Source organism: Opisthocomus hoazin, chromosome 7 (genome assembly GCF_030867145.1).
Source record: "Opisthocomus hoazin isolate bOpiHoa1 chromosome 7, bOpiHoa1.hap1, whole genome shotgun sequence".
Lineage (NCBI taxonomy): Eukaryota > Metazoa > Chordata > Aves > Opisthocomiformes > Opisthocomidae > Opisthocomus > Opisthocomus hoazin.
In genome coordinates this window covers 34021997-34034431 of record NC_134420.1, presented here as the reverse complement: position 1 = coordinate 34034431, position 12435 = coordinate 34021997, and the positions used below count along the sequence as shown (strand labels likewise).

The 12435-nt window shown below is 42.3% G+C and overlaps 1 protein-coding gene across 7 annotated transcripts in view; it reads left to right on the top strand.

Annotated features, from left to right (window-relative positions):
• Positions 1-12435, top strand: part of RGS6 (regulator of G protein signaling 6) — a 303061-nt gene that overhangs the window by 55881 nt on the left and 234745 nt on the right. The gene's annotated exons all lie outside the window — the stretch shown is intronic.

The window sequence follows — 12435 nt, the reverse complement described above, 5'->3', positions numbered from 1 at the left end:
ATATTTTTGTTGTTTTAATTTTTAATGGAATTTTTAATAGAATCCCTGCAGTGAACAGGGTTTGGAAAGTGGAGCTAACGGAGTATAGAGAAGGTTCCTCTGAGTGCCCAGTGTGTGTTACCATCCGCTTAGTGCTTGTGTTCTAGTTGTAACAGTTTCACATTAAATTACAGAAAATAAAAAAACTGGGCTGCAAAGTTCTGAGACCTTGCTGGAGAGCTTCATGTTAATATACCCTGGGCTTCTGGGAATCTGCTGCTTGTCAGCCTGGAGTTCCTGATTTTTAAATCAGTACTTGGGCTTAAAAAGGGGATGGGGAGGGCTCCCTGCAGGCATCTATTTGTGAGAGAAAAGATATGAAAGAGACTTGAAGAGTTCCAGTTGCTTGATATATCTATCTTATTTTTCCAGAGGGCTTGTAAAATAAAATTGTGAATGCTTCCACTCTCTCTGAAATTTAATGTGGTGGGTAGAAAGGGTGGAAAAAAAGGTCTTTATCTAGAGCTGCTTGGCTTTTCTGCTGGGAGGGTGGTATAAGGGACACAGGGAGAATGACTTTCCTTCATGCACCTGTTCTGCTTTTGTTACAATATTTTGGGTTTTTCCCTATTATCTGATTGTACCACCATATAAATTATTTTTTGCTTTCCATTAATTTATAGAAAATTTCATTTAACCAAATTTTGTATAGAATAGGAATACAGTCCAGAAAGAATTTTAGTATCTTCTGCGAAGAACCGCACATTCATATGCATGATTGTTTCAGCTTGGTGAAAATGTGTTGCTACAGTACTGGTAACAGAAAATGCTATAGTAGTCAGATAAAGAAGGAACAGCACAAGTAAGAAAAGTTGTGCCATGTTATTGCTGATTTCCCAGTGCTGTCCAGGGCTTGCAGCATCGGCCAGAATGTGGTAGCCCCATACGCTGAGTTCAGGTGCTCTTTAGAGACTCTGTGAGGCCTCGGCCCTCTCTGGGGATGGAGAGGGAGCAGGTTCCTTCTGCAGACTGCCTCCATGCCTGCCGCTGCTGTCCACCCCCCCACTGTGTCATATTTATATATTTGTTAGGATGAGTAAGCTGGCTTGGGCTTTCTGCTGGAGATGGGTTGTGTGTTGTCTTGCTTTTTTCTTTGTATTTTTTTGCTGTTGTGTGTTTTTTTTTTTTCTTTTAAGCTAAAGGTGATGAGCTTGGATTTTGTTGTTCTGTGGAGGTTTTTTTGCCCCATTCCATAAATATTAACTATTGAACTGCTCAGAAACTTTGAATGTTAGACCAGTCGTGATTGGGCCGGACAAGGTGGGCGGGATTCAGGAAGCTTGGTCAAAAGAATGTGCTAAACATAGATTATACTGCAGAAATAAAATATGTAACATGAGAATGTCCTCTATCAGTTGCAGGTTATGATGAGAGTGTTTCAAAAAGTATTCTTAATCATTACGTATTGAGGACAAACTGCTGATGGAATAAATGATGAGGGGTGCCATGAAGCATCCTAAATGGTTGGCTCTGAGGACTTTTGTTCCCCGTGAAAATCAATTTTAAGTTAAAGGACCTTAATATTTCTGTGCAAGTGAAAGATACCACTCGGTGTACATGCTGCATGCTCTCTTTGGTACTTCAAAAGCATCCAAGCACTTTTTAAGCACTTACGAGAAGTTCAGAAACAGATAATCCTGTTTCATGTGAAAGCTGTTTTCAAACCTCACTTCGGTGTGTAACAGACGCTTCAGATTTATCTTTTTATTTATTTTCTTGGGAATGAAATTCCTAGCCTGATTCTTAAGATACCCACTTGAATCTGAGAGACATTGGTCTGTAGCCTTGCAATGTTCTGGTTAAGCGTCCTCCCGTTAGGCTGTGAGAGTCTGTTTTAATCTTTCCTGCTGGAGCTATTGCACTTGGTATACATAATTAAACAGTCCTTAAGCAAGAGACAGGCTTGGGCCCTGGTGCGTGATCCGGTTAACCCTTGGGAAGTTGAGCTGTCCTGATTTTAGAAATCTGTCTGCAGCCGTTATCTGCCTAGTAGCCTCACAAAACAGTCACATATGAGTGCTCTACTTCATCCTTTACTTCATCTTTCAGATAGTAATTTAATTTTATGCCACTGGGTTGATAGAGAAGCCATGTTACATGATGCCGTAACAGTCTGCTGTTCTTGCTTGTTCTGTTGCGATAAAGAGGGAGAATAAACCAACTGCTGTAAGGTTTGTAAGCTGCTAAATGGGCATTTAATTCTATGCGAGACTGTCTAGAGAGATGTTGCACTACAGTAACAGCACTAATATGGCTTATGAATTGAGAGGTGGTGCTGTTTAAAGGTGTCTGCAAAAAGAAAAATGGAAATGAAGATGTTTATAGCAAATGTCTGTCTGACTGACAGCTTGAATGTTGGCGGTAGGAATTGCTATTAACTCTGACAAAGAGGACTGTAGCCTTGTAAGCAGAGGCTTCCCTCAGCAGTAAATTAGTTATATCAGAAAAATGGAGCATATGCAAGAACTTCAGAAACCATATGAATTAATTGAAAATATCCCATTAAGGCTGCAACTGTTCTTTAAAAGAACTATTAAATCACAAAGTGAATAAATGGTGCATTTCAGGTTTTCTCTGTCTTTATTGGTGCCTGAATCTCACCATGGTCTCGTCTGAGTGATCAGCAGCAGTGATCTTTGAGCACTGTGGGTCAGATTCAGACACGTAAGGAGAGGTTATGGTTTTTGCCGTCCTCTGTACGACCTCTTTGCTTACATCAGGAATGAATTTGGCCTCCTGCCTCTCTTTCCGTTGCAGCCTGTACTTCTGTCCTGTACTATCAGTGAGTAATTACAGCAAGAGCGCTGCTCTATTGATTTTAAAACCTTCATGAAAAAAGCTTCTTGAAAGGTTTTGGTGCAGGCTCATTTAAAAGCCTTTTTTGTTGTCATTTTTTGTTGTTTGTGTTGAGCCTGCTGTCAGTGGGCAAGTGGGTACATGCCAGTCCCAGGCACCCTGATCTCTACACTGAGCAGCACTGGGAGCAGGGCCTTCAGAGCTTGCTCTCACCCGATGAAGCCACAAGTAGGCTGAGAAGACAGACACTGGGCTAGGGGTAAGAAAGATTCTGAAACTACTCAGTTTTGTATGTTCTGGGCCAGACTCAATGTGGCACACACTTTGCCTCTGGCCAGTTCAGAAGCTTCAGATGTGGTCTCTAGGTGTGTGTGACTGCTGTCACACTGCCATGGGTGTCCTTCTGGAGGTAGATCAGTGTTTCTGGTTTTCTCCACCGCGCTTCATGGGGAAGAATGGATGTTGCCATTTAGCATCTACAGGGTAGGGAACATCTGTGCAACTTTACCAGATACAGAAGACTGATGTCCATTAGGACTCCAGGAGGCTGGGGCTATGTATGTGTTGCTGGTTCACAGAGTCATTGCGCTGTAACCAATGTAGATCTCAGCTGGTGCGAGGACATGTTTTCCCCATCTTTGTTTGCCCCTCGTTTCTATGTCTGGTATGCAACAGGTTATTATCGCTGAACCACAGCTCTGTGAGCATCTTTTGTCAACCAACACCAACCTAAAAGCTCTCGGTTGTCCCATACGCATCTTCATTATTCATTTCATGGAACTGAGGCATGTCTAATGCTATGTAAGCAGTGAAATTGCTAGGAGAAAATCCTTCATTGGTTGATTGGGGGCCTTCTGTTCTGCTTGTAAACCGTTTCCAAACTCTGGAAAGACTACAAATCACCTCACCGTTCAGTTTGAATCCGTCCTTTGGTGGATCCTTTGCTGACTCTTCGTTGGAGCTCCCCTTACATGCATGAAACAGTGATGAAGAAATCCACAGCAATCAATGGGTGTAATATTTGCACAAGCCTGAACCTCCATGACTACATTTTAAAGTAATTTGAAATGTGGGAGCTAAATAATAGCTACTGCATAATAACAATGTGGTTTCCATTTAGCCATAGAGTAGAAGAGATGTGTGGTAAGTGTGGGCTAATAAATGGCAAGTGTTTATTCTTCTTAGCAGCATCTCCTAAATGCGACATGGGTCGGCTCTGTTCCATTAGTTTGCATTTTTTCACCTTTCTAAAGGTACTTTTTCCAGCTGTCCTGATGTGGATTAAAATACCCACTTACCAGGAACTGTTTCATTATCTATATAATTTTACAGCTATTTTTCTGGTTCAAAGTAAGTATTGATTTGTAAGAATATGCATACTAATAATAATTTTATATAACTGTTGTTTAATTTTTTATATATAGAAGGCTATATTTAGTATTTATAATGGCTTTTATCTGTTGCTGTCCTGAAGGACATTTTCACAAGGGCTGCAGTGTGCTGTTGATTGCTGTACTAAGCGCAGCAAGGGTGGCAGCAAACCTGAGGTAGGAGTGAGTTTGTTCTTTTGTTTATTTTATTTTATTGGTTTAAACCAATGATGTGTTGCTTCTTGAAAAAAGTGAAAAAAGTTATACAGTGATAAGGAGTTGATGCTTTGAATGAAGCTGTTCTGCTGTTTATTTAGCCAGTGTTTAGGAACAGTCTCATCCACTGTGTCATCTTTAGCAGTAAATCAGGGTGCTGAGAACAGGCTGTCAGTAATGTGGATTTGGAGTTTACGGAAAAAGTAATTCCATTCCCAGCAAAAAAATAAAACATAGTGAAGTGCAATTTCAAGCTCTTATTTAAATGCTCTTTTGGCTGTGGCCCTTCAAAAAATAAAGAAATAAGAAATAAAACAGTTACAAGAAAAAGTAGATGTTGAAGGTACAAGAGAAAAATAAATATTTAGCTTAAATTAACTTCAGCAGTCTGGTAAATTTTTTCTGATGTTTGTAGTTGCTTTTGGGCATGATACTGAGTAGTCTACCTCTGAAAGTACAGTAATTCAAAATCACTTTCTACTGGAAGATGTTTTTCCAGGTTATACCAGTTCTGTGATAATAGCAAGAAAAACATCATTCTCTCCCTTTCCTTCCTCTTTGGAGGCTGAGGGGCTTGCATGACTACAAGAGATTTGGAGTTTTAAGCAGTATAAGCTATTAATTTTTTAATTTCTAGGGTGGAAGTTGTGTCGTAACTGTTTTCACTCCATATCATGCAGTGAAGCATTTGGGGTCAGATCCTTTGGTGCTTCAAGTTGGCAGAGCAGTTCCAGAGTTGATCGGTGGTTGCACTGAGGTGATTATAGAGCATTTGCATTAATTTGTGTTTGTTGGTTCATGGTATGGCAAGGAGATTAGTAGGCATTTATCCTAAGAGCAGATGATTGTAAATTGGTAATATAATTTCGGTGGAACATGTAGTGGGTTGAAACCCCCCACCCTTCCTCTGAGGTTGACAAGTTAGTATTATACAGAAGACCCATCTGGTGGATTTTCAGAAGATTGGCAGTCCTTACCTTAAAGCAATTAAACAATGGAATTAAAGTCGAGTTATAGAAATAGTGAAATATATCTACAAATCGCTTGGGTTTGGATTCTCTTGCTGTTCCAAAACCCACCCTTCCTGTTTTCCAAAATGCTTACAAAATTAGGCCATTCTGTGTTAGACTGAATTTAAGGAACTAAGTAACTATATGAAAGGAGACGGTAGGAAAGGTTTGTCTGATAGTCTGTGAGGCACAAATTCCAAGATCTGTGCTGCTCTAATAATAGTCTCCTCATGTTTATGTTATATTTGAGACTTTTCCAGTTTATTTCAAATTACTGTAAGCAACAGGGCTCTGTACTACTCCTCTAACGGACTGCTGCACCATCTGAAATAGTAGCATTAGCAAACATTTCAACTTGCTCAGCTGTCTTCTGGCTCATCCCCTTAACCTTAGCAAACAGTTTCTTCCCCTTTATTGACATGATTCTGACAGATCTGTAAGTTCCATTAGGAAGAAGGACAAATGGATTGCAATTCATGCAGTGCACGGAAGTATGGTGCTGTTACGAGAAGCTCTAGAGTAAGGATAGGGACCCTCTGGCAGAAACCCGTCATCCCTTGGCCACCTGAACGCCCTTGTCTCTTTTTCTGCACTCTCTGGTTACTGCATAGCGTTCACCATGGATGCTGCACAGGGGTCCATTGGACGTGTGGGTACGCCAGTATTTTTGAGCTGCACCAGACTCACTGTGGAAAGGGCTCCTGAGGCAACCACACAGACCTGTCCTTGAGCCTCAGGGGACAGCAGGTCTGGATGCCATCGTGCTAGGGGAACTTCTGTAGGGATGCTATCCTGTTCTTCCCCTCCCCCAGGAGAAGAGAGGGCTTTGCAAGTCCAACCAGAGATTACAGGGAAGGAGGAAGGGAAGACATGGGTCCTGGTTTCACCACCAAACACTTGAGATTGATCCCTCAATTGGAAGTGAAAATAGGAGGCCTTCTGGCTTATCCTGTGCAAGTAGATTATAACAGGGGAATGTGCTGGGAGGCATAAAGTTCTGGAGAGCGCTTTATCGGGAGAGTGAGCTATGTGGTAGTGTGTGCTGACGTGAATGCATGCTGCTTGTGAGCTGCTGCTGAGCCAGCTTGGATCAGGGAGCTGTGGATCAGCGTCTCTATAGACACACGCTAATTGTGCACCCACCAAAGGTGTCTGAAAGCCTGGTTTAGGCTTTGGGAAGGCTGTGCCTCACCTAGGGATACTGAGGTTCACCAAGCTATCTGAGATTAGGAAGGAGGTTGCAGTAATGAGTGGGCTTCCTCAGGCACAGGTCTTCTGGTTGGAGGGGGTGGGTTTTTTTAAATATCACCTGTACTATAGATAGCCAGCCTTACTGTGTTATGGACTTGTGACGAATGGGTTTTGGAATGGAAGCTAGATGGAAAGAACAGAAACATTACTGATATTATTTATAAAGCCTATTTACAAGATTTACATTCTCTGTCCTCTTTCTGTCAATGATATTAGTGGTGATGAATTCTTACTTAGAGAAACACAGGTCTTATATCAAGGAGTAAATATGCAGTGTGATACACAAGGGATTAGCTGCGCAAGTCATTATCTTTGGCATGCTGTCTTTAGTGCTGCTAGTCCTTCTCAGCAAAGGATCTTTTCCAGATTTAAATAATTGTAGCTGGAGAAAAATGATATGATTGCCATGGCCTCGGGATCTATTCTAATGATTTTTGCCAAAGTCAGTATAGACCTGGTCTTATGAAGGAGGTGTTTGCTAATTTTGAGCGTATATTGTGCGTTTGTAAAACACCAACTGCAATGGTATTAGTTCATCTCGTTTCTCTGGAGTGGTGACAAAGCTAATAAGACTAAATCAGATAATGATTTTTATACAGCAAACATTTGCTGCTAAACAGCCCACTGACAAGATGACATGGTCTTTTAAAGCCTTTGAGTACATGTAAAGCCTTCAGTATTTAACTGATTTGTATGAAACTGAATCTCTCCTAGAAGTTTCCCCCATACGACCACGCTTCATTTCTAGAAGGTAATTATACCCTTGGAGATGAGCTGAGTGGTAGGAGCTTTGTGCCACAGAAAATCCTGGAGGTGGGATTACCTGTCTAATGATGATAGCTACTCCCCTTAATGAGGCTCTTACTGCCAGCATTAGTGTGTCCTTGGTAAATTGTGTTTGTAGCATTCCTTGCATCCAACGATGCTCTGGAGGGGACTTGCTAACAAGAAGCTATTCAGTTCTGCCATCAAAATAACAGAAAGACCAGGGTGATTTTCCTCCTCTTGCTGGAGTTCAGCTTTGCTGACTAAAGTTAAATCAGTCTGCCAAGGATGAATCATCGGCGGCTCATAAAAAGAATTTCTCCAGAGAAAATTTTTGGCCTCTGAAATAGGCAAAGCTGCGGCAGGATTTCCCTGAGGGAAAGGCGCTCCTTCCCAAGTGCAGGGCTTCACCCTGCTTCCTATTATCCAAGCTTGAACGCTTTTACTTTGCCTGTGTATCTAACAAGTTTCAGAGTAAAAAATGTTCCTAGTAAAAGTGCTAGAAAATTAAAGGTAGTTATCACTCTGTCACTCTCTGTTAGGGTCTTAGCTTAAATGGGGAAACAAAGAAGTGGATTTCTTGGGCTTTCGTTTATCCTCTCTGCAAGCACTGCCATGTCCTGGTCCTCTGGCAGGAAACGGCACCCAGGTTGGGGTGTAGTGCTCTTGGGGAGCCCCATTTTGGTGTTTGAGCTGCATGTTGCCTTTTTTTTTTTCCTTCTGCCCCCAGGAGCAAAGGTTTTCTTAAATGCCACAATATTTGACCCCTGCATTTAGCTTTTTTGTTTTTTCTTTTTAAAATTACTTTTAGCAACAATGTGAAATTCAGCTCTTCTTATTCCTGAGAAACCAGTGCAGTGTGATACAAAAGTGGGATGCACGCTTGGTCTAATGTCTGTTCACCTTTTTAAAAAGATCTGTGAAGCACAATGCTTGTTATCATCGAGGTGTTTGGATTTGGTTGTATGAAGTCTCACCTTATGCCTAGCTGTAAAAGGCACCAAGATGAAATTGTTAGGAAAAGTAATGTTGTGTATGAGGCAGGTGAAAGACAGTGATGTACCTGAGGATGCTCAGGGAATCATTTTTAGACTGCAGTTAAACTTCAGAAGCCTGTAACTTCCAGTCCTGTGATTAAAAAAAGTGGCTATCCTGAATTAAATTTGCAAAGACACTACTGTTGTCAGCAGCAGTGGCTTCTGGCTCTGTGCCTAGCTGTGCTTGTGCTTAGGAAGAGATGTTAGGCTATTGAGGCAGTGTTTGGGTACCACTTTGAGGTGGATTGTGGTACAACTGTATCACAGTTTGGGAATCTCCTACAGCTATGCTGCATCTGTCACATCTTTGGCATTTGATCAAAGAGTGAAGGGAAGGATAAAGGTTGTGTTTCTGAGGCCCGTTAAATGTACTAGTCTGGAGAAAAAGTATTTTTTTCTTCTTGAATTTTGGTATTTTTCTGTTGCAATGTGAAGAAAACAAGTGTACTACTGGTGCAATGATAGCACAAATGCACACAACTCAAACCTTGCTGAGAATTTCTGTTGAAGCTTTATTTCTTCATTAAAAGCACCTGTATTTTCTGCTAACAGAATAATTTTCAGGGAGAAGCTAGATCATGTACTGATTTGCCAAGATTTGACAGCTTGAATTAGCCATAAACTGAAATTTGCACTGTGATGGAAATTGCAATATTTCAGGTTTTTCCCACTCAGAATTGGAAAGAAAAGCAGCCCGTTATATGTTTGTGTCCTAACACACAAACTTATTTTGACTGTCACGACATGAAATGACATAACAATTGCATATGTCACAAGAAGGGTGACAATTGTAGTGAAGCCAACTGTTTTGACTGTCAAAACATTTAGTTTCGTGATAGCATTTCATGATTAATTGGGATGCCACTTCATTTAATATTTGCTGAAATCCACGTGTATTCATTAGACTTTTGCATGCCATCCCATTTTTGCTCTCAAACTGCACATCAACCACATGGAGACTTCTAACCTGATGAACGTATGAGGGTGTCCCTTTGGTCACTGGCCACCTGACACTAGTGTTAGCTCCAGCAGCTTTCGTTGCCGTGGGGCTTGGTGCTGGGCTAAGTCTGTGTGGTAGGAAGATGGCGAAGTGATCTTGTGAGGATGTATCATTTTTAGCCTGCGCGAGAGTGAGTAGAGGAGCGTAGTGAGGGAGCCACGCTTGACTTTGAAATGTCCTTGGGGTTCATGTATTTCAACTGGTGGGACTGCAAGATTTACTACAGTCCCTTGGAAAGAAGGATTGGATAATGCCAGGCTACTAGGTCTCACAATCTGGTGCTAGAAAATGATGCATGTTATGAGTAACTCCAAATATCCTTTTTTTTCTCATCATTGGAAATGCGCATCCGTGTCTGTGTCCTATCTGGGGATTTGCAATGAGCAGTGAACACACTTTCGGTGTCGGTGTGAATGGGGCATTTTGACAAGCAACGGACCAATGCTTGGCCCTCTGTTGTTTTCGCAGGGTTGATCATTGAGTCTAACAGTGAGACCAGTGGCAGCCAAAACTGCGTCACTGTCTCATGCAGCAGAAACTGGAGAACTTGCTGCTGCTTAGCCTTTAATTTTTACCATGCTATTAGAAGACATGATAGCAGCAGTGCCTAATACGCATCGCAAGTGGTAGCACAGTTTATCACAGATGGAAACAAACTCATTTCATGTTCAGTAGACTACGAAATGAGTCACAGCTGTTCTCTCCCTGTCGCACAGTGACACACTGCTCTCGTTACAGAGCGTCCGTGGTACGGCTCTTCAGCCACTTGCATCCCTTGCTTGACGCACGTTCCCAAATACCTCTCTGGGAGTCAGAGGCAGTGGGGCAGCTCCTGCAGAAAGGACCAGCGTGGTCCATTGGTTTGGGGCTTGGGTAAAGGGCTGAGGAAGGTGTTGTTTATAGAACAGTAATGGGTATGATTTTCTGTTCAGAAAACTGAGTGTAATAATACAGCTGTAAGGTGCAAGGTCTCTCTAGTGAGGTTTTTTTAGTGATACCATTTACTTCTGTAGGATCTTGCATCCAAGTATCATTCCAGTGTACTGGATGGGGAAGTTACAGCTCCTGGACTGGCTGTGTCGCAGGACTTGTGTGGCCTCCTGATGCCTGAAGGCCCTGGGCAAGACTCGTACTGCTCTCCGTCTTTCTTGTGCTGCTGTCGCTGCCTTTACTAGGTGTGATAATCCACAGTTTTATATTTTACCTATGGCAGTTTTAAATGTAGACACTGTTCCCCTAGTTTTCCTTGCATTGCCGATGGCACGGCTGACTCTTGCACACCACCTGATCCTCAACTTGACTGGAAACTGTTTCTCCTTTTGGGGTTTATTAGGCTGCTTACTAATAAGCAGCAGGAATAGTTTAGCTCCGTTACTCAGCAATCCCAGTTCCCCTGGGTCTGAGCAAACCAGTGAAGACATTAGGGTGATATACATGAACTCCGGCTTGTTTAAACAGTGTTCAGTACACAAGTGCTGACTGTGAAAAGCGGTGCTACCTTGCCAGAAACACTCATGCTCTCTATTTTCTTTAATTTTGTTTCTTCCTTTAGCTCAAGTAGTCATCTAATTCTGTTTGTCTCGTAATGAGATCAGCTTTTGTTCACTATTGGATGATTAAAAATAATCACAGTGAAATAGCATTCTGATGGCAGCACCGGGTGCTACGTGCTTGGTCTTGGATACAGGAGAATGACAAGCATTGCCCAATTTCATACAGTTACCCAGTTAATGAAGTTGTATTATCCAAGCCGTGTCATTTTACATGAAAAAGAAAGCAGGATATAAGTAATTCTGTGTTTTTGGACTGACCTTGAGATACAGAGTTCATACTGTGTTGCAGAACTGTGCTCTGAATTTTCAGATTTTTTTTTTCTTAATTGTTCCTTATGCTTTTGGAAAAAAAAAACAAACCTTGAAAATGTGTACAATCTAGAAAATGCCTCAGAGCATTTAGTCTGCAAGAAGTCTGAAGCGAAGTGTGAAGGTGTAAGCTTTCCTGTTGGTGTTACAGACTTTGTAGTGTGCTGCACTGTTGATGTTGAACGTTTTTCCAGGCTATTGAGGAACTCAAGAATTTTTGCCAGGGCCTGGACAGACGTTTGAGTGGTTTAGATGGCAGTACAGGCTTCCCTCCTGGTTCCTCAGCAGCTAGGCAGAAGGCACGAGTCAGTAGCTGGGGTTCAGGTGGTGCCTGGGGTCCTTGAGCAGCCTGGGCTGTGGGGAGAGCTGAACGTGCCTCGAGGAGGCAGGAGCACCGAGGATCCCATCTGCCCCTCTTTTGCCCCAGTGGAGGGAGAGGAGGAGGCCCTTATCTGAACTGCTTGAAGTCAGCAAAGTGTGAGAACGTAAGGGCTTCTGACTCCAGTCGCTGCTTTTGCATCTCATATAGTGCCTTTCATAAAGTAATTGGTCTCAGGTATAAACCTGTTTAGACATCCTCTTTGTATTTCTAGGCTAAGCTTCTTAATGGGCAAGTTTACACCCATTTACTCCACTGCTTTTGTTGTCCTTTGACTTAATCATGCTTCCCCCGTCCTCAGCGGTTATGCTGGAAGAGCAATCCTGGCTTTTCTTGGCTTGCAGTCTGCAGGACTGAACAAGTCAAGCTTGTAGTCTTTAGGAAAAAGTGCGCTTTTCACCCTGATTTTTCCTCAGATCCTTTCTTTGCACCTTTTCCAGTTCAGATACCTCTCTTTTGAACAGGAGTGACCTGATTGAAAAATATTTCAGATGGGGCCTCACTGAAGTCTTGTATGGTAGTATCGCTCTGGTGTACCACGAGATCATGTCAGGATGGCAGACAGCATGGATTCTCTTTTCGCATTGGGCGAGCGTGTTATCCTCCCTGCATAATGGCTTGGGTGAAAGACACAGAAATGAGTGCGCGGTCTGTGGAACCAGAGTTGTGGCATTGGCTGTTAATTCCTCTGTGCCAAAAATATGGGGGAG